We start from the raw sequence: 26,706 nt of genomic DNA on the forward strand, positions 1-26,706 counted from the left end.
AGTTTGACGAACAAGCCTACACACGAGGGGACTGTTCGCTGAAACAAAGTTTCAGCGGACAGTTTTTCGGAATTTCCGAAAAACCTTGTTCAGCGGACTGTTCGCTGAAACTGTCCGCTGAAAGCCCACACACGGGCGGACTGTCCGCCGAAACACTGTTCAGCGGACAAAGTTGGCCGAACAGTCCCCGCGTGTGTACGCGGCCTCAGACAAGAATGTAAGATTCTTATGGTCAGTAAGAATAAGAACGGGCCCAGTGGTACCTTCAAGGAGATGTCTCCATTCTTTCAGGGCCAAAATGATCGCCAACAGCTCTCTGTCACCAATCTCATAATTGCACTCAGCAGGTGACAATTTCTTGGAAAAGTAGCCACACGGATGCATAGCGCTCTCAGAGTTAGGACGTTGAGACAGAAGGGCGCCAACTCCAGTCTCAGAAGCATCAACTTCTAGGATAAAAGGCAACGTAGGATCAGGATGTGCCAACACAGGAGCAGAAACAAAGGCAGTCTTGAGAGTCTCAAAGGCCTTAATGGACTCCGAAGACCAACTCTGTGGGTTACTGTTCTTTCTGGTCATATCAGTCGGAGGCTTGACCAGAGACGAGAAGTTACGAATAAACTTCCGATAGTAATTGGCAAAGCCCAGGAAACGCTGCAGAGGACGTAAACCCACGGGTCGAGGCCACTGTAGGACTACTGAAAGTTTCTCTGGGTCCATTGAAAAACCAGCAGTGGAAATGACATAGCCCAGGAATGTAACCTGTTCACGATGGAACTCGCACTTCTCCAGTTTACAATAGAGATTGTTCTCTCTTAGTTTCTGAAGTACACGACAGACATCTGTGTGGTGGCTCTCCAGGGACTTGGAAAATATGAGTATATCATCGAGATAGACCACCACACACAACTGCAACAAATCTCAGAGGACATCGTTCATAAATTCCTGGAAAACTGCCGGGGCGTTACAAAGGACAAAAAAGCATTACCAGGTATTCATAATGGCCTGTTCTGGTATTAAACGCAGTTTTCCACTCGTCACCCTCCTTAATGCGCACGAGATTGTATGCCCCTCTCAGGTCAAGCTTTGTGAAAACCGTTGCTCCCTTGAGGTGGTCAAATAACTCAGTAATCAATGGAATCGGGTAGGCATTCTTAATCGTGACACGATTGAGACTCCTATAATCTATACAAGGTCTCAGTTCACCACTCTTCTTTTTCACAAAGAAGAAACCAGGACCAGCAGGAGACGAGGATTTGTGGATGAAACCTCGAGAAAGTGCGTTAGCAACATACTCCTCCATGGCCTTATCCTCCAGGACCGACAAAGGGTAAACCCGGCCACGAGGAGGTATGGCACCAGGTTGAAGGTCAATTGCGCAATCATAAGAGCGGTGTGGAGGCAAACTACCGGCTTGACCTTTATCAAAGACATAATCACAGTACTCCTCTGGCAGGGAGGGGAGTGAAGCGGTGCACAGGACCTTGGATACCTTCAGGAAGCATGTCTCACTGCATTGTGGTGACCAGGAGAGAACCTCAGAACGGAGCCAATCAAAAGAGGGGATGTGCGTCTGTAACCAAGGATAACCAATAACCAGCGGAAATCTGGGTGAGGAAATAACTTGGAATTGGATTATCTCATGGAGAAGAGCCCCTACGGCCATGGACTACGGAACCGTCTCATGAGTCACATGGGCAGACTGTAGAGGTCTCCCATCAAGAGCCTCAATGGCAAGTGGAGTGTCACGCAGCTGCAGCGGAATCGAGCGCTGTAAAACAAATGCAGCATCAATGAATAGGCCTGCAGCCCCAGAGTCGATTAGCACCTGTATCTCGATGGACGGCTCAGCCCAAGAAAGAGTGACCAAAACCAGGGGCTTATTCTTCTGGATAACTGGGGACGAAACAACACCACCTAAGGTCTGTCCATGACAGGACCCCAAGGTTCGGGCGTTCCCTGGACGGGTAGGACAAGACTTCAAAAAGTGACATGCTTGGCCACAATAAAAGGCACAAACTCTCCCTCCTTCTAAAGGCTCTCTCATCCGCAGAGAGACGCGTGAAGCCCAGGTGCATGGGTTCATCTTCACTGACCAACTCGGTACCAGGAGGCATGGGAGGTGTGGGAGGCATGGGTGGTACTACAAAGCTCGGAGGCAAACGTACAGGAGCCTTCCGCAAGCGCTCCTTAAGAGAAAGTCTTTCTCTGAGTCTGGAGTCAATGAGGATGGCAAACGAGATCAAGCTCTGCAGCTCAGTGGGTATATCTCGGGCTGCTATCTCATCCTTGATGGAATCCGAAAGACCATGAGAAAAAGCAGCCACGAGGGCCTCATTGTTCCAAGCAACCTCTGCGGCCAGAGTACGGAATTCAATGGCGTAGTCGGCAACAGTTCTCGTACTCTGTTTGATGGACATGAGGCACTTGGCAGCAGAAGCGGGAACGTCAAAAACCCTTTAAAAGAAGGCCACAAACTGAGGGTAACTCAACACAACAGGTTTTTGCGTCTCCCATAGAGGGCTAGCCCAGGCCAAGGCTCTCTCAGAAAGCAAAGATATCACGAAACCTACTTTGCTTCTGTCTGTGGGAAACGCCTGGGGCAGCATTTCGAAGTATATCTCAACCTGATTGAGAAACCCTCTGCATTGAACTGGATCGCCCCCAAATCGCTGGGGAAGCGGAGCAGAACCAGACATACCTCTTATAGAGGTAATACTTGAGGCAGATGCCTGCACAGAGACTGGCGCAGCAGCAGGGACGGCCTGTGACTCAGGTTGTACCGGAGCAGCCACCGTGGGGGATTCCAGGTGAGCCGTGTGACTCAGGAGCGTTTGTAACACCAAGGCAAACTGATCCATGCGGTGATCTTGCTCATCAAATCTGGAAAAAATATTACCAACAAGTGGATTGACTGTATTTTCTGAATTCATGGCCTTCACGTACTGTCAGGAACCATGAAACAGACAGAGACAGAAGTACAATCTAATCACACTTGTTTATTAATAAAAAGATAAATAGGAAAAAGCGTAGTCAAGCAAGCCAGAGTCCAATAGCCAGATCGGGTAGTCAGCCAGTCCAAAGTTCATAAGCCAGATCGGGTAATCAGCCAGTCCAGATGTCAGGGATCCACGGAGAGCAACTGCAAGCAGGATGGAAGCCAGGAGGGAAGTTAGCAAGCCAGTCTTGAAACAACAGCAGGAGATGGTTCCTAGAGATGTGACCAAACGTCAAGGCAAAGGAGAAATGAGCTGGAAGACTTATATATAGGCAGGCCAGACGAGCATCATCGGAAACAGCTGGTAACTGAAGAGAGAGAAGAGAGCTAGCAATTAGCCGACAGCTGAGCGACCAGCCCAGAGGAGGAAGGGCTAAGCCAGCCCTGACAGGAAGTAAGGTAGAGCTGCCTGGAGTATTCTGAGAGGCCTGATCAATCCCCAACTTGGATTGGCAGGGGGACTGGGGAGGAGAGTTTGGGTGTAAGCTGAAGATGAAGTGTTAGGCTGTTGTGGCCTTTCAGGGAGCTCCCCAGTCAGGGCCCGGGTGCAGACAGGACCCTATTTAAGACATAGTTCTAGTCCCTCACAAGTTCTGCTGATCAAATGGACATCCCATATTATCCCTTCCCTGTCCATGTTCAATTCCCCTAATAAAAAAACACAAAAAACAAAACAAAACAAACAAACATAGCTGCAATGACTGTTTCTTGACTTTGAAATGAGTGGGAAATCCTTGTGCCTGGCTGTGCTAGCGCTACAAATGTGTTGTTGGTACTGTCTCTGGACCTCATCAATTCCTGTACTTGTGATCAGGAATGAGCTTGGGCATGTTCGGATACTAGCAAAAGTTGTCACATGGCAGGATCTAATATTGGAACAGAGGGTTATAATCCAAAAAAAAAAAAAAACTCAGACCCGCTCAGGTGTTTCAGTCTAGCAGCATTAGTTAAAATTATATGATCATATGCTATGGCTAAGCCCGCAAGGCTGAAACCCATAAGCTTTTCTGATTTTTTGGGGATTTTAACCATATGTTCAAATAACACCTTCACACTTCTATTAGTTCTTGTGGTGTGTCAACTTTTGCTTGACAGTCATTGCTTGAACCTTGCCTAAAGCGTTGGTTGTCTGAGCACTGGTGTATCTTGTTTACCTGCATTGGAGACTGGGTTGAGTGCAGTGGTTTTCTTTTGTCTGTTTTGGATACTAGTCGGACCCTGCCTGATGTATCCCGCCAGGAAGCTGTCACTGCAGATTGCCAATCATAAGCAGACAAGGCATGCCCCTTATATTGGGGCTGTGGGGTGGGTGATACCTCAGCTTCTTATTATTATCTGCAGCGACTACTTCCTGGTGGGATTCAGCTAGTATGCAAACGTGCCTGAGCTCATCTCTACTTCTTATACCCTGTCCACAATAAAAATATGACAGAGTTTCTAGGACCCCATACACACTATTAGATTTTCTTCAGATTTACCAAAACCATATAATATGAGGTCAAACCTTAAGAGTTTCAATTTGTATGCAATCAGACAGGCCCTTAAACTACATGGTTTTGGTAAATCTGAAGACAAAAATCTTCAGAAAAATCTAATAGTGTGTATGGGGTCTTAAGCCTTGTACACACAGTTTAAAAATGAGACAGGGATTGTCATTTGACAGGCTGTTGTTCGAAGTTCTTACCCATTAGTAAGCTCCTTTCAACAATTGTTTTCCAGTTTTCGGCCAACAAATGTTGGATGACAGGCTAGTAAATTTTTGTCATACGACAACTCCACGTCAGATTTTCATATGGTCAGTACACGAATCCGTCACACAAAAGTCAAAAGTACAAACACGCATGCCCGGAATCAATGCTCACCAAACACGAAATTAGCAGAAGGAGCCCAAAGGGTGGCGCTCAAGAGCTGAAATTCCCCGTAGTACGTCAATACATTAATGTGGCACGACAATTTGTGTAACTTTAGTATGCAAGACAAGATCCTGGCACACTCCCTTTTGACAAAAATCAGACGCTCGGCTGTCCAACAATCTCTTCCTAACTCTTGCACACACTCCACAAAAGTTTTGGCTGAAGTTAAAGAGGAAGTAAACCCTGATGAGTTTACTTCCTCTTTCATTCCCTGTAAAGGCGAAGCATAATGGACTACTATGCATCGCATAGTAGTCCATTATGTGTCACTTACCTGACACAGGAGCCAGCGAAGTCCCCTGTAGTTCCGAGCGTCCATCTTCTTGGTGGGTCTCCATGGGTCTCGCTGCTCTGGCCCTGTGATTCGCCGGAGCAGCGATGACGTCACTCCCATGCGTGCGCACGGGAGCCGAGACTCGTGGCATTGCCATCATCGACGGTGCCCCGCTCAGTGCGCCTGCGCGCCGCTGTCTACGGCGCATGCACCGTAGATAGCGGTGCCCGTCTTCGGGCAAATATCTCCTAAACCGTATAGGTTTGGGAGATATTTCTTGGACCTACAGGTAAGCCTTAATCTAGGCTTACCTGTAGGTCAAAGTGGTTTGTAAGGGTTTACAACCACTTTAAGCTTTCAGAAGTATAACTTGTTTCTTCGAGTCTAGTTTCTCAGTCTGCCTATGTCTTGACATTGCTCTAATATTTACTAACATCAGATACGTAAAAGCCCTGAACTGGGAAATACACAGAAAGGCCAAAACAGCAAATGGTCATGTCAAACAACATGAACTCCTTGAACTTACACAACTTGTTTCACATGGCTGCATTCAGGAGGGATCTTTTTGCTGGAGCTGACCATTCTGCAGCGAAGGCAAAATTTGTCAGAAGGGCACACAATTCTCCCTTGTATTGACTAACAAAGTTGTTATTATTACCTTCAGCTGTCTAGTCTAATTGTCTATGGACGGCCAAATAAAGAGACAAGCTGACAACTTGCTTCAAATTGCTCACTTTCCTGAAATGAAGCTGTCTTTTGTCTGATTCAATGAATACATTAATTTTGTCTTCAAAAACTTGGTTGACAATATATACAATAAAGCAAGCTTTGTCATTATTAGCCAGATGTGCTGGGGCTTGATGATTGTCACTTGAATAGTTTTCTGCAAAACAGAGCAGCACGCCAACAGCTACATTTAACATAAAGAAAAGAAAAGAAAAAACAAAAAAACTAAATTGAACAAAAAAATTGCAGAAATTAACAAAGATATAGGAAGTAGTTACCATACTTTTATAATAACAACTTGCTAACAACTGAATGACTTTTTCAGAACCTTCACGTTTCAAATGGACAAAAAGAAATATAATGTTTTACAGTTGTATGGTAAGAACAGCATTTCCCGTGGCTTCTAATCAGCTCCACAGACACAGAAATCATGGCTGGAGTTATAAAGTTTTCTTTATCTTTGTATACAATAGTTGTATGGGGTGGTAGCGTAACCACATAGGGACTGAATCTGAGATGTTCTTTTCCAATTAGCTTGAATTGTATGATGGATATACTATATGTTGAGTTCTGAAAAGGGATGAGCTCAGGCTCACCTGAGTTATCCCACCACGAAGCCGTCACTATATACTGCCAATTATAGATAGCCGAGGCTTTCCCCAGCCAACAGCCACATGTATACAAGGGATAAATTCTAAAAGTGCAGCGCTGAACATAAACCATATTGCATGTGCAAAACAAGCAAAAACAATAGCAATGTTCAAATATGCAAATATGAACATAAACCATATTACATGTGCATGAAAATGCAATGTGCGAATATGCAAATCGATGAGTAATGTTACAATATACCAATAATAATAAAGTGCATAGCGCTACAAGCAACCATTAAAAAATATATATTGAAAAGTCCACATATGAAAACTAGAACTGAGAGTGCAAGGCAGCCACTATGCATTCAAACAGTTCGAAGTAAGGAAGTTTGAAAGTAGAAATCCACTTAGTATGGATAAAGGTTAACCACTGTCAACTGAAGGAGTCACTCGGGTCTGTGCATCCACCACCCAGAGGGGAGAGTACATAATTCTACCGGAATGCGTGGACTCTATTGCCAACGGCAATAGTCAAAAAAGCATGAAGATGAAACTGTGTATTGATGCTCTGAGGAACAGTCACAGGAGGTTTGTAACCACAGTATACCACAACTTCTCACCACTGAGTTGAATCTTGGGCTCCACAGTTCATAAAAGAAAAAAGGCCTCCACTTAGTGTAAAACCATTATTCCACAAGTTTTATTAAAAAGTAGAACACTTACATCAATGCTGACTTTACAGGCACAAAAAGGTATGGCGTGGTCACCTAGGAATTCCAAACAGTACAATAACATGGAGCAGGCTCAATACGTATTCATGGGGAGGTCTAGAAATTATCTTCAGAAAGGCATATAGGGGATAAGTGTTATGCAGCCCTTCTTAACCTTTTTTCTTTGGAGGAACCCCTGTTAAAACGAAACTATTGGTGATCATTGGGAAAAATACCCCTTATCCAGTAGTCAGAATGCCACCCTATAGACAACCAAAAGGATTATTCGTGTCATGCAGTTCGCTCTACTAAGTGGTGTTGACCCTAGAATCATCAAGTTAGATCAATCAGCCCAAGTTTAAGAAACCTCTAGCAACCGCTGGAGGAACCCTAGTCATGAATAGCTGGTGTAATGTGAAAATGTAATGTCTTTCTAAGATACAACTCTCTAAAAACTCTGACAGGAGTACATCTGTACTGTTAGCTTATAACTTCCACACGGTGACGTCATTTCCGCTGCAACGGCGGTGGTGAGTTTAAAAAGGCCTGTAACCTGCCAGTTTGTTTCTGATGGTTACAGGCATATTCCAGGAGGTTATTCTTGGTGTTCCTTGCTGCCCTCAGCCCTCAGTCTGCCCTCAGTCTCAGGTAAGTTCCACATCTGTTTTTATGGCTACTTTGTAACCATTGTTTTCTCCTTGACTGCTTTGCAATTTTATACTGTTTTGCTCGTCATTATATACTGTCTTCCTGTTGCACTGTCTTAATGGAGGCCACTGCCCAAACAGACCACCCTCATGAGGTAATAGGTGCCCAGCATGTATGCTCCATGTATGCTCCAGCCATACTTTGAGCTATGGGAGATCTAGGAGAAGTCGCTCAAGATCTTCATCTTGTCATCATCACTCCGGTCGCAGCCACTCTCATTATAGTCACTCACACTGGAGGAGCAATTACACCCGCCCTGCAGCAAACGATTGCTGGGTGTGTGTCAGAGAATTACCAGACTTCAACGTCGGTGCTTCCCCGTGTGCCTGCGGGGAAGAATGGCGCAACGGCACACACGGCAGGTTTACGCATACGGGTGCACAAATTAGCAGGTCTGCACACACACAGTTCCACGGCCTGGCGCACGCATATGCACGATACAATACAACATCGTGCGTGCATGCGCACGGCTATGCGCACCAGCTGATTGGCCTGACAGGCCTATAAAAGGCATCAATGTGCTCTGTGTCTTTGCTGGTTTGTCTTATCAGCTCCTGTGTTCCTGTGTTCCTGTGCCTTGTTTCCTGAGCCCATCCGTTGTGACCTGGATTGTACCTGACTACTCTTGGACCTCTCCTGTGATTGACCTTTGGCTTGCTTCTCGGATCTCCTTCTCTGCTGTTCCTGTGTTTTTTTTTTTATTCTTTCATTCAATTTTCAGTGCAAGGCAAACACAGTAAACAAAACAATCACATGTAATATCTGGCCATACACTTCATTACCGTGAACAGACAGTAGAAACAAGTAATCGTGTTCTGGAACAGTAGCATATAGAAGCAGGGGTGGACTGACCATTGGGCCACTAGGGCACTGCCCGAGGGCCGAGCCACTAGGGGGCCCCATCAGGGTTGCCAGCCTCAGTAAAACCAGGGACAGTATGTAAAAATCTGTGTTTTTTTTACATCTGTCTCTGAAATGTCCCTTACCGACATCCTTTTGGTCTAAAAATCCCAAGATTATAGCTGCCCCACCTCTCCATTACCTTCTCAGCCAATAGAAACATGTCTGTGTATACTGTGTGTACATCTATGTGTATACTGTGTGATTGTATACTGTGTGTGTGTGTGTATACTATGTGGCCCCATAATCTCGGATTGCCTGGGGGCCCCATAATCTCCTATTTCCCGGGGGCTCCATGAGTTGTCAGTCCACCCCTGTATAGAAGTGACATTTGTATGTGTTAGTCTGCAGGGACGGATAATACCATCCTTTGTTCTTAGAGTAAGAAGCCAGGGGAGGTGCGTGTGGACCACACGACACCCCTCCCGTGAACATCAGCAAACATCGGCCTTGCGATGTCCATGTTGTCACTGTGGGCCCGCAGAGTACACCACGGTCCCACTAGAACGATGCTTGGCAGGCCGAGAGATGGACAGAGAAAGAAGAGAAGAGGTGAAGAGAGAGAAAGAAGGGGAAAAAAAAGGGGGGGAGGGTGGGGGAGGCAGGGGAGGGGGAGTGAGCATCAGGGGGACCCACGGGAGATTGTCAGCTCTTACAGGGATAGGACCCCACACCCGTCTCAACATGCATTTGCAGGGGCAGCTAGTCGGTCACCAAGTCGGCAGCAGACACCATCTCCTGTAGGTAGTCTGTGGTACCAGTGAAATACCTCCAAGGCCTCCATTTCTCACAAAACGTTTCTTCCATATTGTGGAGAGTGGCAGTCAATTCCTCCATACGGAGGATATAATTAACTTTGGAATACCACAGGGCCCTGGACGGGGGCTGAGGTTGCCTCCACATTGCAGGGATGCATACTCGCACCGCGTTTAAGAGTTGCATTGTCACTGTTCCTGTGTTTGACCCTCGGCCTGCCTCCTGGACTTGTCTCTGCCTCTTCCCTGTATTTGATGCTTGGTTCCACGGACTGACTTCCTGTGTATGACCTAGCTTACTCACGGACTCTGATCTCTCTTCCTGATGTTTGACCCTCAGCCTCCCGTTGCTGTACTCCAGGTGTTAGAACCCCAGCTGGGTGTTATATCCTATCAAGTCCAGGCCATCCTGCATGGGTACCTCTTCCATCAGAAGACCTACTGCATACCCTACTGGCAACCTGTGCCCCTCCGTGCCCTGTACCCGCTGTTCCATCCTCAGGGGTACTGTGCACCCAGCTGCAAGGGAAGCCACTCTCAGCACTTTGGCCTGGTGAGTACCTGACAGTACAAACCAGCCATGTCAGAGGCTGACAGAGCTGGCTCACCCCTTGAGGCTCTCTGCCAGCAGGTTGCAGCCCTCACTCAGGCAGTGCAGCGACTTCAGAACGGCTACTTTCAGATTGAAGGCCATCTACAGCACCTGGCGATCTCTCCCAATCTATCGGATCCTTCACCTTCTACAGCCAGCAGCTCTTCCGCTTCGCAAGCTCAAGGCGGTGCTACACCTGCAGTAGTCATGACTCTTCCAGAACCCAGGGTCCCTACTCGGGCAACCGAAAGAAGTTTAGGGCGTTCAAAAACGCATGCCTCCTGTACCTGGCTCTGCAGCCCAGGACTTCCCACTCTGAATCAGTGAAGGTGGGGTTCATCATCTCTCTACTATCCGTCGAACTGCAGTTCTGGGCCCATAACCTCCTGGAATAGAAGAGCTCCCTTCTCGATTCCATAGAGACCTTTTTTGAAGCCATGTCACAACTGTACGATGACCCCCAATGCACCGCTATGGCCGAAGCCATCCTGCACTCCCTAACCCAGGGAAATAGACCAGTAGAGGACTATATTGTAGAGTTTCAGAAATGGTCTGGGGAGACTAACTGGAACGAGGCTGCCCTTAAATACCAATTTTGCCTGGGCCTCTCCAAGACCTTAAAAGATGAACGTTTATTGCAGGTTTATTCAGGGATTCTCCACGATTATTTCCCCTATTACTCAACTAACCCATCAGCAAGTTAAATTCCAATGGTCTCAGCAAGCCCTGGAAGCTTTTGATGAATTAAAGAGACTTTCACATCAGCTCCTATCCTCCGGCATCCCGAGCCAAGTCTTTCTTATATATTGGAGGTAGACGCCTCCGAATCCACAGCAGGGGAAATCCTTTCTCAAAGAAGTGGCCGAAGGCTCTCCTTCACCCAGTCGCCTTCACCTCCCAGAAACTCAGTCCTCCAGAGAGGAATTACGATGTCGGAGACCATGAACTTCTCGCTATAAAACTCGCCCTGGAGGAGTGGAGGTATCTATTGGGGGGTGCGTCTCAACCCATCATGATGTTCACAGACCACAGGAACCTGGAGTACCTCAGAGCTGCCAAACATCTCAGACCCCGACAAGCACGCTGGGCCCTCTTTTTCTCCAGGTTCAATTTCCACATTACCTACCACCCCGGTTCCAAAAATGGAAAAGCAGACGCACTCTCCTGAATGTTTCCAGAAGCCAAAGAACCATCTGAACCTGCAACTATTCTGTTTCCACACAACTTCCTCCAAATCATCCAGCCTGACCTAGAAACAGCCATTAAACAAGCCACCAATCAAATCTCTGAAACTACAGCATCCTCCTTGGAAAAGAAACACGGTTTACTATGGGCACACAGCAAGATATTCATTCCTCCTTCTGTAAGACTCCAGATTTTGCAGACCTTTCACGATCATAAGATGGCAGGACATTTTGGGGTCCAGATGACTACCGATCTGATCAACCGTTCCTTCTGGTGGCCGGATTGGAGGAGGGATTGCAGGAACTATGTCCAGTCTTGTATTATCTGCCAACGAAACAAGGGGGCTAACACCAAAGCCTGGGGACTTCTGAGATCCTTACCTATTCCCAAACGTCCCTGGAGAGAGATCTCTATGGATTTTATTGTGGACTTGTCATCTTCAGACAAGTTTACCACAATCTTAGTAGTAGTGTATCGCCTCTCGAAGATGGCACATGTGCCCTCTGGAATGCTCGCTCTGTCTGCAACAAACTCACCACTGTTCATGACCTCTTTGTCACTAATTCCTTCAATTTACTTGCTCTCACTGAAACCTGGCTCCACGAATCTGATACCCCTTCTCCTGCTTCCCTCTACCAGGGTGACCTTCACTGGTCTCACTCCCTTAGGCCTAATGGATGCAAGGGAGGTGGAGTGGGATTCCTCTTATCTCCCCAAAGCACCTTCCAGGTTATTCACTCCCCTCCCTCTCTTTCCCTCTCATCATTTGAAGCTCACTGTATACATCCATTCTCTCCTACTTCCCTAAGAATTGCTGTGATCTACCGCCTCCCTGGACCATTATCAACTTTCCTTGATGAGTTCTCTGCCTGGCTTCCCTACTTTCTCTCTTCAGAAATTCCCACAATCCTTCTCTGTGATTTCAACATCCATGCTAATAGAAAACACTCCTGCTACTTCTAAACTTCTTAGTCTAACCTCTTCATTTGACCTGAAGCAGTGGGTACAGGTTTCTACTCACTCTGATGGCAACACCCTTGACCTTGTATTCTCCTACCTTTGCACTCCGTGCAACTTCTCAAATAATCCTTTTCCTCTCTCTGACCATCACCTTATTCGTTTCTCTCTCTCCCTGTCTTCCACCACCTTTCCCTCCAATCGCCTAACCATCACCCATAGAAACTTTCGCAACTTCAACTCTTCTCGCCTCTATTCTGCTACTGACGACCTCTATGACAAAATCTCTTCCCTGTCCTGCCCCAACCAAGCCACTTCCATCTACAATAAATCCCAGTCCTCCACCCTGGACGAGCTCCCCTCACTACACGCAGAATCAGGCCTCGAACCCTACAACCCTGGCAAACAGAGGGCACTAAAATTCTCAAAAAACTTAGTCGCGATCTTGATCGTCTGTGGCAAAAAGACAGAGTGTCTCAAAGACTTCAACCAATACAAATCTGCCCTCCAAAAATATTACTCTTTCCTCCAAACTGCCAAGCAGACCTATTTTACAACTCTTATTAACACCTTTTCATCCAGTCCCCGTAAACTTTTCTCTACCTTCAACTCTCTACTTCGTCCTCCACCGCCTCCACCCACTGACTCACTGCCCAGGAGATTGCTAATCACTTCAAAAACAAGATTGATACAATCCGTGATGAAATCTCCACTCTACAGTTTTCTCCCCCAGTTAAGACCCCATTACAACAGGCACTCTTGACACTCCTCTTATTCAAAACTGCTAATCTCCTTTCTAACGCCCACCTAACCACCTGACTCTATCCTACACTCTCTAACTCACATCTTCAATCTCTCCCTCACCTCTGAAATTTTCCCCAATGCTCTAAAACATGCACTGATCACCCCCATACTTAAAAAGCCGTCCTTGGACCCTACCAATCTTAACAACCTACGCCCTATCTCCTTGCTCCCCTTTTCCTCTAAACTCCTTGAACGCCGGGTTTACAACCAACTGAGTGACCACCTCATTAAAAATAACCTTCTTGATCCTCTTCAATCTGGATTTCGCCCTCAACACTCCACAGAAACTGCGCTTTTAAAATTCACAAATGACCTACTAACTGCAAAAACCAACGGACACTATTCTGGACCTTTCAGCTGCCTTTGACATGGTTGACCACCCCCTCCACCTCAAAAAACTTTACTCCCTTGGTCTCCGTGACTGTGCTCTTCAGTGGCTCTCATCCTACCTATCCCAATGCACCTTCAGTGTTACTTACAATTCTACTTCCTCCACTCCTCTTCCCTTCTCTGTCAGAGTCCCTGAAGGACATTATGTACTCTACAAACTATTATTAACTTGTCTCTTCCCATAGTTATCTAGTTTATAAAACCCTACTAGGCACACTGATATAAAGTTACTTATGAAAACACACACAGTGCTGCTAGTAAAACACTATCTTATTTATTTCCCAAGAAATTAGGAAAGCTAACATAAAGTATTAAAAAGACATTACAATATCACAAAACTTACAATCAGAATATATAATACAAGAATATGAAATATACTTATCACACGGTCCTCCGTGAGGCTTTGCTGCATCGGCTAGGCTCAGACCAGGAGAGGGCCTTCACCATGAGGTTTAGGCCGGAGCCATCACCCAGATTAGGCCTCGAGATGGCCGAATCATCATGTCAGCAGAAACACATGGCAGGCTCTTGCAGCGAACAGAGAGAGAGCCTTGTCTGTGTGTGAGCCTTTTCATTCAAACATGCACGCCCACTCATAGCCACCCCCATTTGCCTTCCATCCAATAGATTTCACCAAGAGGTAATCCTTCACATGTATGCCCATTCTTCAGGAAGCATGCTGTATTGTCCACTATGATCAGTGTCTCTATTAACCATGAGCCGTCTTGCTAGCTCTTATTCCCTTTGAAGCCTGCAATCACACATATCACAGCAGGTGGGTCTGAGCCAAGCTATTGTTCTTCTGATTACAAAGCTTTCATGTGCTTCATTCAACTGAGGCTAAGTGGCTATCTCAATCATAAACAAATACCAGAAGTATTATATGAATTCAATCCAACATATGCCGCCTTGCGCCTAAAAGGCGCATACCACCCTTCTTCAGTCACGGCTCCTATTAAACAGTCCATAACTGTCTTAACGTGTGTGGCTCCCCAACATGTGTTTCCGAACCAGTACCTATGGAACAGTCCTTAGCTGTGTAACATGTTGTGGTTTTCAACATGTGCTTCAGAAACAGCTCCCATGGAACAGTCCATAATGGTCCTACCGTGTTGTGTTCTTCAACATGTGCAAAAACAGGTCCTATGGAACAATCCATAATTGCTTTACCATGTGGTGCTTCCCAACACGTGCCGCTTTGCCACTGAGTGACACACCACCATCATTCTTCAGCGACAGCTTCCATGTCACCATTCTGTATTTTTGGTATCTTCTCCTTTCCGGTATCTTCAGGACGGGATGCAGTACAGGCAAGGGATGTCCATTCACCCACCATTCACCAGCATACATTCAGAGCAACACGTCACCCAGCTCTCAACTACTGAGTTTCGATGAGGGCCTTTCTTGCCCATATTACTAGCCTACAATACACATAGGTCACACTATACCATAACATAAATCCACTTATTACCATAATTTATACATACATGTGTGTCCCCTCCCATTATGCACCCCGCTCCCCACCTCCTATAATCTTTTACTGCAAATATGGGTCGGGCTTCGGCAAACTTGCGCACAGCGGTGTTGTAGGGCTCTGACTTGGCAGAAAAGTCTCTAACTCGTACACAGAGACCTTACCGTCAAATCGTCCCTCAACTTGCATAGACAAATGGGAGACCCTTCTATATAAATATAGAGTTTAACCATACATACAAATCTACAACAACGAAAAAACCCACACAATTCCACCCTGGTGCCTGGATTTCAGAGATCATGCCCAGGGTATTCCATGCACCTCTATCTATGGTTAGGTTCAAGGAACCCTCTAGTTCCATGACTAATGCTATACCGGTATTCTTTAGGACAAAGAAACAAACTCGCCTATGTCCCAAATAATACCCGGGTGCTTCCTTCCCAGAACCGATCTCTCCATCCAGAACACAGAGAGAAATAACTTCCCAACATTATTCGTTCATCCCCATGTATTGACCTGGCATACAAAGGACATCATGGTCATGCTTCCGACCGAGGGAAATATGAACCTGCCTCCAGCTTCCATCTTCTCTGATCACATGTGTGATGTAGCCTCAAATGCAACAAGATAGAATCCCCAGTCAGTAAGCCCATTGATGCCACTAGGGATGAGCCGAACACCCCCCGGTTCGGTTCGCACCAGAACTTTCGAACGGACCCCGCGTTCGAAACGAACGTTAGAACCCCATTGAAGTCTATGGGACTCGAACGTTCGAAATGGAAAGTGCTAATTTTAACGGCTAATATGCAAGATACTATCCTAAAAAGTTTTTGGGGACCTGACTCCTGCCTCAGGGGACATGGGTCAATGCAAAAAAAGGTTTTAAAAACGGCCGTTTTGGCGGGAGCACTGATTTTAATGACGATTAAAGTGAAAAAAAAAAGTGAAATATTCCTTTAAATATGGTGCCTGGGGGGTGTCTGTAGTATGCCTGTGAAGTGCCACGTGTTTCCCGTGTTTAGAACAGTCCCTGCACAAAATGACATTAAACGGAAATAACTCCATTTAAAACTGCTTGCGGTTTTAATGTTATATCTGGTTCCTGCAATATGGTTGAAAATCATTCAGAAAAATGGCATGGGTAGCCCTCCCTGCCCATTACCAGCCTATTTGGGTCTTGTACGCATATTAAGGGGAACCCCGTACCCATATTAAAAAAAGGAAATGCGTGTGGCCCCCAGGCCCTATATACTCAGAACAGCGGTATACAGGCGGTGCAAACAAGACAGGGACTGTGTAGATTTGTTGTGTTAAGTTGAATCTGTTTGTAATTTTCAACTGGTACATTTTTAAAGTGTAGCTCCAGTCAAAAAATACTATTTTTAAGCTTTTTGGAAAACATAGGGAAGGGTTATCACCCCTGTATAATTTGTTTTGTCGTCCATCTTTTTTCATCTCACTTGCTGCTGTCTGATGTTTGTAAGTTGGATGTTAGTAAGTAGGGGCCTGCCCTATATGCTCTGCAGAAATGGCGGAACAAGGTGTTGGTTTTGCCACAACATTGTAAGCCCTGAAAGTGACTCTTGGTGGGCGATGGAGCGCCCTGCTGTGAGCGATTATATCAAGAATTGTAATTACATGCCATTGTTGAACAGTGGTAGAAAAATTGACCTTTGGTGGTTGTGGTGCTGGTGCCACAACACTATAAGTCCTCACCGTTACTCTCGGTGGGCACAGGAAGGGGCCCTCCTGTGAAATATTAATATTATATCAAGAATTGTAATTACATGTCCCTGTTAAACAGGGGCAGAAAAATTGGGCCTTAGGCACTGGTGCCATCACACTGCAACCTCTGCCATATACTCTAGTTTTATTGCAGGAATTAGCCCTGCTGCAAAGCATTGCATCAAAAATTGTACTTAAACGCCCCTTTTAAACAGGGGCAGAAAAATTGGGCCTTAGGCACTGGTGCTGGTGCCATCACACTGCAACCTCTGCCATATACTCTAGTTTTATTGCAGGAATTAGCCCTGCTGCAAAGCATTGCATCAAAAATTGTACTTAAACGCCCCTGTTAAACAGGGGCAGAAATTTTACATGACCTCTTGGGCCTGTCTCCCACGATTGATGTTTACAGCTATTGTATTTCGTGTATCCCTGTCTATTTTACCGGGAGCGGGTGTCCATGCCTATAATTCTTGCTACTCCCTCTACAAGGTTGTTATACTGTCTTTTCTCTCTCTTCTTACCTTTTTTCTTCCCTCCGTCTTCTCTCTGCCTGTACCCTTCCACCCTTTGCCTCTCCCCCTGCCCCCCCTACCCTACCTCTATTCCCGTTCCCTACCCCAACAGGGTTCGCCCATGGTGACACTTATCATGCTGATTCTGAGCTCCCCCCTGCGACCCCCCCATGGCTAGTGACGGCTCCATAACCTTTGCCTCCTTTAATTGTAGAGGTTTCAACACGCCTGAGAAGCGGAGCCAGACACTCTACCATTTTCACAAGAAGCGTGCGAAAATTCTGCTGCTTCAAGAAACACACTTTCGCGCGGGAGCTATTCCAGCCCTGCGCAATAGGTATTACTCGCAATGGTTTCACAGTGTTAATCCTCAGGCCAAATCTAAAGGGGTATCTGTTGCCTTTCATAAATCTTTTACTCCGGAGGTTCTAGACTCTCTCATAGATGACTCGGGTCGGTATTTGTTTTTGAAACTGAAACTAAATGATTTTCTCTTCACAGTGGCTTACATCTACGTGCCGAATGTGGGTCAGGCTCGGTTCCTCTCCTCGGTCCTCACCAGACTATCCTCCTTTGGAGGGTCAGCTTTCATTATTGGCGGTGATCTCAATATTGCCCTCTCCCCATCTGCAGACACATCCTCGGGTAAGTCTTCCGTTCCTTATTCCACCTTGACACGCATTAAATCACTTTTACATTCATCCCATATGGTGGATGCCTGGCGAATCCAGCATCCCACGGAAAGGGATTACAGTTACTTCTCAATTGCACATAACTCCTACAGTAGATTGGACCACTTTCTCATATCACAATCACTACTAGACACGCCCCTCCAAACGTCGATCGGTAACTTTCTGTGGTCCGACCATGCCCCCGTCTACCTGTCTCTGGTCCGCCCCCCTGCTACCCGTCGGGGAGCGAGCTGGAGACTTAACGACAACCTGCTGCGGGACTCCGTGTGTTTGGCGGATGTCTCTAAAGCCATTAAGGATTTTATAGGTGACCATTCCGCTGACACTACCTCCCCTATGAACCAATGGGACACACTCAAATGTGTGCTCCGGGGTACCCTTATACAACACGGTTCTCGCCTTAAAAAGGCCCGAGCCCATGACATACCGCAGACTCCTTACTACCATTGCGGACCTCGAACCCCTTCACAAAAAGGATCTAGATCCTGCTGTTTTTGTTCAGCTTTCCAACGCCCGCAGGGACCTACTCCAGCTCCTAGACGCGCACTCCCTGATTGCCAGGGATAAAGCGCGGAACCATTTCTACTCATTGGCAAACAAATGTGGGAAACACCTGCCTAGGGTTATCCATCCCAGACCCCCGCGATATTCTATCCCCTTCATCATTCAATCGGACCATACAAAAACGTTTAACACCTCTGGGATATCTGCATCCTTCAGGCAATACTACTCACAGCTTTATAACCTTCCGCATGCAACCCCTCCAGATAGGTCCCCCCCATCTCCTGACCCCATGCAAGCTTATATTTTGGAGACCGCCCTACCTACTATTGACAAGGTGGACGCGACGGCCTTGGATGAGCCCCTACTTACCTCTGAATTTTTACAGGCTATCAAAGCCCTTAAGGTGGGAAAATGTCCGGGCCCTGACGGCTTTACACCCCGGTTTTACAAAACTTTTGCCCCCCAACTTGCACCCCTTCTGACAAAAGCCTTTAATTCGGTAGACAGCTCTAACCTTCCTTCCAAGGACTCCTTATCTGCTAACATCTCTATTATCCCTAAACCGGGCAAGGACCCATCCCAATGCAGTAGCTATCGGCCCATCTCCCTGCTCAATATAGATATTAAGCTATTCGCAAAAGTTTTAGCTACCCGTCTGTCCCCTCTACTGCCTAAAATTATTCATAATGATCAAGTGGGGTTTGTCCCTGGCAGGGAGGCAAGGGACAACACCACCAAGACGATACATCTTATTTCCCTGATCCAACGTAAAAACCTGAGAGCTTGCCTCTTATCTTTCGACGCTGAAAAGGCCTTCGGTAGGGTCAGTTGGAGGTTTCTACAGCTGTCTCTAGAACAACTTGGCCTCGGAGCTCCCTTCATCTCTAAAGTTATGTCCCTATATTCACGACCCTCAGCTGCGGTCCTGGTCAACGGAACTGCATCAGCCCCCTTTGATATTGCAAACGGCACCAGACAGGGCTGCCCCCTGTCCCCCCTCCTCTTTGTCATCATCATTGAACATTTAGCCTGTGCCATACGACAAAACCCCTCCATCCTCGGTATTCAAACTCCGTCTGCACATCATAAACTCTCCCTGTATGCCGATGACCTCCTTGTGTATATTCAGAATCCACACATCTCCCTACCATCCCTACTCAGGGAATTTCAACGTTTCGGTGTCCATAGTAACTTTAAGATCAACATCTCTAAGACAGAAGCCCTCAACATATCCCTCACCCCCTCCACGCTGTCCCTTCTAAAGTCCAACTTTTCATTTAAATGGCAAACCAAGGGGATCTCTTACCTAGGGGTCATCATACCCTCCAACCTGGCTGATTTGTTTTCCCTGAATTATATTCCCCTGCTTAGCCGTATACGGAAGGACCTTGAGGAGTGGGGGGGATCTCCTTTACCCTGGTTCGGAAGGATTAATATCCTAAAGATGGACACTCTACCCAAGTTCCTGTACTTATTTCAAACGATCCCCATCCACGTCCCCAAATCATTTTTTATCTCCCTACGCTCGCTAGCTATCAGATTCATGTGGAACAGGGGCCTCCCCAGAGTTAAATTTAAACTGCTTACACTCCCGAAGACTATGGGAGGTACCGGCCTCCCTGACTTTGAGACCTACTACACAGCTGCTCATATGTCCCGCATTATAGAATGGTTCCCCCGTCCTCCTTGCAAGGCCTCGGTGTCCGTTGAACAGGACCTTTCTCCTGTGGATCTCCGATCTCTTCTATGGGGATACAAACGAGACTACTCTCGTATGACCTCCTTATCCCCACTGACCTTGGCCTCCTTGAAGCTATGGTATATGATAGGGCTAAACACCACCCTTTCCTCCGATCCAGGCCCCCTGATGTCCCTCTTTGACCATCCTGCCTTACCACAAAGTACGGGGGCAGCCTCCCTAGGACCCTTTAGGCGTACGGAGTGGCCGCAAGCTCGCACATTTGTGCATCCTTCTCAGGGGACCTCGGTCCCCACGGCAGACTCCGGAGATTGGCTCACGGCCCTACATGTGTCCACGTTTACCAAACGCCTACACTCCTCCTCTCAAATACATCGCAAGCTCACCATCTTCGAGGAACTGTGCTCGCTCCCAGAAACTCCCAAACACCTACTATCCTCCTTATATAACCTACTGCAGACGTTAGCACATGATCAACTCCCACATTACACTAGGCTGTGGTCTGCGGATTTGGGTGAAGACATCTCTGTGCCAGAATGGCAAACCTCTTTTCATTTCACACATAAGTCTACCATCTCCTGCTACTCTCAAGAAAAGAACTACAAGCTATTGTCCAGATGGTACAGAGACCCTGCTACTTTACACAAAATCTTCCCATCTACGCCAGCCACCTGCTGGCGCTGTGAAGCTTCAGTCGGAACTTACATGCATGTCTGGTGGGACTGTGAGAGGATCCGCCCCTTCTGGACCCAGGTTTTTGAATGTTATAATCTCTTAGCTGATGTTCCGGTTCCTATCTCTCCGAAAATCGCATTACTCTCCATACTGCCCGGGTCTATTAAATCGCAGAGACAGAGATTGCTCCGCTTTTTTATGTCCTCTGCTAGACAACTGATACCTGCTTATTGGAAGACGACGAATACTCCCCCATTGTCACGGTGGGTATCGATCATGAATGACACCATGAGAATGGAGGAGATGTTGGCGCTGGACAATGACACTTACACCAAATTTATATCTCAATGGTCGATCTGGCTCCGCTTCTCCTCCTCTGACACTTTAAAGAACCAAATCTTGAACGCATAAGGTCATTGTGGGCTCTCTCTCTTCCCTACCCCCCCCATGCCCCTCCCCCTTGCCTCCCCTCTCCTCTCCTTTTGCTATCTAGCTTTCCCCTCTACCACTTTGTTCCTCTTTATTTTGCTCCTCTCCTCCCTTTCCTCTTCTCTCTCTCTTTCTATCTTCTTTATGTTATTGATTAAATATTGTCTCATGTAGTAACCCATGAGTATTTTTCACTACTGTGGTCTCATGGATCGGAGAGCAGGCCGTTTTCCCTACTCTCCAAGCTTCCCATCGGGGACCAGCTGTGGCTGATAGTCATTAACCGACCCCCGTAAATGTACTCCTGTTACTGTTCCTGCTTGCATTTGCCTCATGATGGTTACTGTTTTATCGTTTTGTTTTTTTACCTGACGTGTTTCAATAAAAATATTTTCAACACTAAACAGGGGCAGAAAAATTGGGCCTTAGGCACTGGTGCTGGTGCCACCACACTCCAACCTCTGCCATATACTCTAGTTTTATTGCAGGAATTAGCCCTGCTGCAAAGCATTGCATCAAAAATTGTAATTAAACGCCCCTGTTAAACAGGGGCAGAAAAATTGGGCTGCTGGCATCACCCAGAACCAAAAATGTTCTTCCAACATATCAGCGGAGGAGGAAGAGGATAGACAATCAACATAACAGGACAGTCACTCAGCATCAGCATAGGCAGTCTTGAAGGGATGTGGTATTTCAAAAAAAATTATTCGGTTACATCAGCTTCAGGTGCTTGGTAGCTGTGGGTGATCCAAGACTGATTCATCTTGATGAAGGTCAGTCGATCAACTGATTCGGTGGACAGGCGCACCCTGTGATCGGTAACAAAGCCACCAGCAGCACTGAAGGTGCGTTCCGAAAGAACGCTGGATGCAGGACAGGCCAGTAGCTCAATTGCATACTGTGCAAGCTCTGGCCAGTGATCCATCCTCAAGACCCAGTAAGCCAGAGGATTTTCAGTGGGAAAGGTGTCCAAGTCTGACCTTGCCCCTAGGTATTCCTGCACCATGTAAATTAGACGCTGGCGATGGGTGCTGGAACCAATCATACCTTGGGGCTGCGGACTAAAAAATTGTCTGAAAGCATCAGTCAGACGACCACCTTCTCCACCGCTCCTTCTGACTGATGCCTCAGCAACACGTTGTCCAGGACCAGGAGTTTGTGACCTCCCAGTCTCTGGGAACGCGTTGCACAGAGCTTTCTGCAAGGCCTCCCGGAGATGTCTCATCCTCTGCTCCCTCTGCGATGGCAAGATAAGGTCGGCAACCTTACTCTTGTACCGTGGATCAAGGAGAGTGGCCAGCCAGTAATGGTCCCTCTCCTTGATCCGAAGAATACGAGGATCCTTCCGCAGGCTTTGCAGGATCAGGGAAGCCATGCAGCGTAGGTTAGCTGAGGCATTCGGTCCGGAGTCCTCTGGGTCACTAAGGACAACATGATCCGCAGCTACCTCCTCCCAGCCACGTACAAGTCCACGTGTTTCTTGGGACTGTAAATCATCCCTATAAGACTGCTGCTGCTGATGCTGATGCTGAGTGCTAGCCTCCACCTCCATGCTGACACAATCATCCTCCTCCTCCTCTTCCTCCTCCTCACCCTCTTCCTGTGTGATGGGTGGCACAGCAGGAACACTGTCTGGATAAAGGGGGCCTTGAGAGGCAAGGAAGTCCTCCTCTTCCTGCCTCTGTTCTGCCTCAAGTGCCCTGTCCATTATTCCACGCAGCGTATGCTCCAAGAGGTGGACAAGAGGTACAGTGTCACTGATTCATGCACTGTCACTGCTCACCATCCTTGTGGCCTCCTCAAACGGTGACAGGACAGTGCATGCATCCCTGATCATGCCCCACTGGCGTGGTGAGAAAAAACCAAGCTCCCCTGACCCTGTCCTGGTGCTGTAGTCGCACAGGTACTCATTGATGGCCCTCTGCTGCGTGTGCAGCCGCTGCAGCATGGCCAATGTTGAGTTCCATCTGGTGGGCTTGTCACATATAAGGCGGTTCTTGGGCAGGTTCAACTCCTTTTGGAGCTCAGCCAGCCGAGCACAGGCATTAAATGATCGGCGGAAATGCACACAGACTTTCCTGGCCTGCTTCAGGACATCATGTAAGCCGGGGTACCTGTCCAAGAACCGCTGCACCACCAGGTTAAGGACGTGAGCTACACAGGGCACATGGGTCAGTTGTCCCTGTCGGAGGGCGGAGGGGAGGTTGGTGCCATTGTCGCAAACCACCATTCCTGGCTTAAGCTGGCGTGGCGTCAACCACCTCTCGGCCCCATTGTGGCTCCTGTCCCCCAAACAAACCAGCGCAAGCACGGCATGGCATCGTTTTGCCTGCGTACTTGCGTAGCCCCTGGAACGCCTACGGAGCACCGCTGGTTCTGAGGACAGAGCACTGGAAGAGGCCATGGAGGAAGAAGAAGAGGAGGGGGTGGAGGAGAGAGGTGTGTCACAACCAATAGTAGCATTTTGGAGGCGTGGTGGTGGAACAACCTACAACACTACTGCACCTTGTCCTGCATCCTTCCCAGCAGTCAGAAGAGTGACCCAATGGGCCGTGAAAGACAGGTAACGTCCCTGTCCATGCCTGCTGGACCATGAGTCAGCGGTAATATGCACCTTACCGCTGACCGCCCTGTCCAGCGAGGCAAGGACATTGCCTTCCACATGCCGGTAGAGAGCCGGAATCGCCTTCCGTGAGAAAAAGTGGCGTTTGGGGACCTGCCACTGAGGAACCGCACATTGTACAAACTCACGGAAGGGGGCCGAGTCTACCAACTGAAAAGGCAGCAGTTGAAGTGCTAGCAATTTAGCCAAGCTAGCATTCAACCGCTGGGCATGTGGATGGCTGGGAGTAAACTTCTTCCGCCGGTCCAGCAGCTGGGGCAGGGACATTTGCCTGCTATAATCGGATGTGGATGTACCACTAGCAGAGTTCCCGGAAGCACTTGGCTGTGACACACCTAATTCTACACCTTCATTCCTCTCAGAGCAGGTTTCAGAGAGGACTGAAGGTCTAGTGGGGTTGGAGATGCCAGCTCATGAGGAGCAAGGAGAGGTCCGCTTTTTTTTTTGGTGTGGGTCTTTGAGGTACGCTTGCCAACGAGCTGCATGGCAGGTCAACATATGTCTGGTCAAACATGTGGTGCCCAAGCGGCTGATGTTTTGGCCACGTGAGATACGCTTGAGACATATGTTGCAAATAGCAGCGGTGCGATCTGATGCACTCGTCTCAAAAAAGGCCCACACCAAAGAACTTTTAGAATAACGCGCAGAGGAAGCGCTCTGCGCAGGCGGAGCTCTGCGGTGTGATTCAGTTGGTGTGCTGCCCCTAAGCTGACCCCCAGAGGGCATCCTGCCTCGTTGGACATGTGCCTCCTCCTCCTCCTCCTCCTCCCTCCTTCCAGGCACCCACGTGGAGTCAGTGCCCTCATCATCCCCTCCCTCTTCATCGCTGTAGCAAACCTGGCAGTATGCTGCAGCTTGTGGAACATGACTGCCAGATTGCTGTCCTTCTTGAGCATCCCCTCTCTCTGCGCTCACGCTACTGCCTTCCTCTAGCTGAGTGTCATCATCAGAGCCCACCAAACACTGGGCATCCTCCTGGAGCATGTACCCAACACTGTGCTCAAAGAGTTCAGGAGACTCCTCAGGAGGACGTGGTGGGTCTAGGGAAGGAGTCACTGATGATGACATTGAGAGGAGGGAAGACGATGTGTTGGCAGCTGCTTTGCTACTACCCTGAGACTGGGTGAGAGAGGATGAGGAGGATGAAGAGGGCTTGGTCATCCACTCTACCAAGTCGTTGGCATGTTGCGGTTCAACATGTCCAGCTGCAGAAAAGAAGGACAAGCATGTCCCATGGCCCCGTGCTGATGACAATGCACCGCGTCCACGACCAGCACTGTTGTCTCTAGACACAGAGCCTGCTTGCCCTCTTTTATCGGCTCGCGCCTGTCTGCCTCTCCTTGCTGGCCTTCCAGACATGGTAATGGCCTGAAGGGAGTTGGGTAAAACAGTAGTTGGGTAGTTTATATTGTGCTGGAGGCACACAACACCCACTAACTCCTGCAGATGCCTTTTTTATAGAACAGCAGAGATAAAGGGGTATATACAGATGTATACTGTGCTGTGCTGGAAGCACACACAACTTCCAATAACTCCTGCAGATGACAATTGGGCCCAAATAGAGAACAGCTATGTAGGTGGATTATAGCGGTATGTACTGGGTACAGAGCACGCAGACAGCACGCACTATCTCCTAACACTACTGACTGCAAGCTCTATTATTAAAGATGGACCACTAGCTATATAGGTGAGGTGAATATCACGGTGTATACTGCGTTCAGGGCACGCAGACAATAACCAGAAAACAGCAGAGATAAAGGGGTATATACAGATGTATACTGTGCTGTGCTGGAAGCACACACAACTTCCAATAACTCCTGCAGATGACAATTGGGCCCAAATAGAGAACAGCTATGTAGGTGGATTATAGCGGTATGTACTGGGTACAGAGCACGCAGACAGCACGCACTATCTCCTAACACTACTGACTGCAAGCTCTATTATTAAAGATGGACCACTAGCTATATAGGTGAGGTGAATATCACGGTGTATACTGCGTTCAGGGCACGCAGACAATAACCAGAAAACAGCAGAGATAAAGGGGTATATACAGATGTATACTGTGCTGTGCTGGAAGCACACACAACTTCCAATAACTCCTGCAGATGACAATTGGGCCCAAATAGAGAACAGCTATGTAGGTGGACTATAGCGGTATGTACTGGGTACAGAGCACGCAGACAGCACGCACTATCTCCTAACACTACTGACTGCAAGCTCTATTATTAAAGATGGACCACTAGCTATATAGGTGAGGTGAATATCACGGTGTATACTGCGTTCAGGGCACGCAGACAATAACCAGAAAACAGCAGAGATAAAGGGGTATATACAGATGTATACTGTGCTGTGCTGGAAGCACACACAACTTCCAATAACTCCTGCAGATGACAATTGGGCCCAAATAGAGAACAGCTATGTAGGTGGATTATAGCGGTATGTACTGGGTACAGAGCACGCAGACAGCACGCACTATCTCCTAACACTACTGACTGCAAGCTCTATTATTAAAGATGGACCACTAGCTATATAGGTGAGGTGAATATCACGGTGTATACTGCGTTCAGGGCACGCAGACAATAACCAGAAAACAGCAGAGATAAAGGGGTATATACAGATGTATACTGTGCTGTGCTGGAAGCACACACAACTTCCAATAACTCCTGCAGATGACAATTGGGCCCAAATAGAGAACAGCTATGTAGGTGGATTATAGCGGTATGTACTGGGTACAGAGCACGCAGACAGCACGCACTATCTCCTAACACTACTGACTGCAAGCTCTATTATTAAAGATGGACCACTAGCTATATAGGTGAGGTGAATATCACGGTGTATACTGCGTTCAGGGCACGCAGACAATAA

The sequence above is a fragment of the Lithobates pipiens genome, unplaced genomic scaffold (assembly GCF_037356315.1).
Source record: "Lithobates pipiens isolate NorthernLeopardFrog02 unplaced genomic scaffold, aLitPip1_a1.2 Scaffold_18, whole genome shotgun sequence".
In the NCBI taxonomy this organism is placed as follows: Eukaryota; Metazoa; Chordata; class Amphibia; order Anura; family Ranidae; genus Lithobates; species Lithobates pipiens.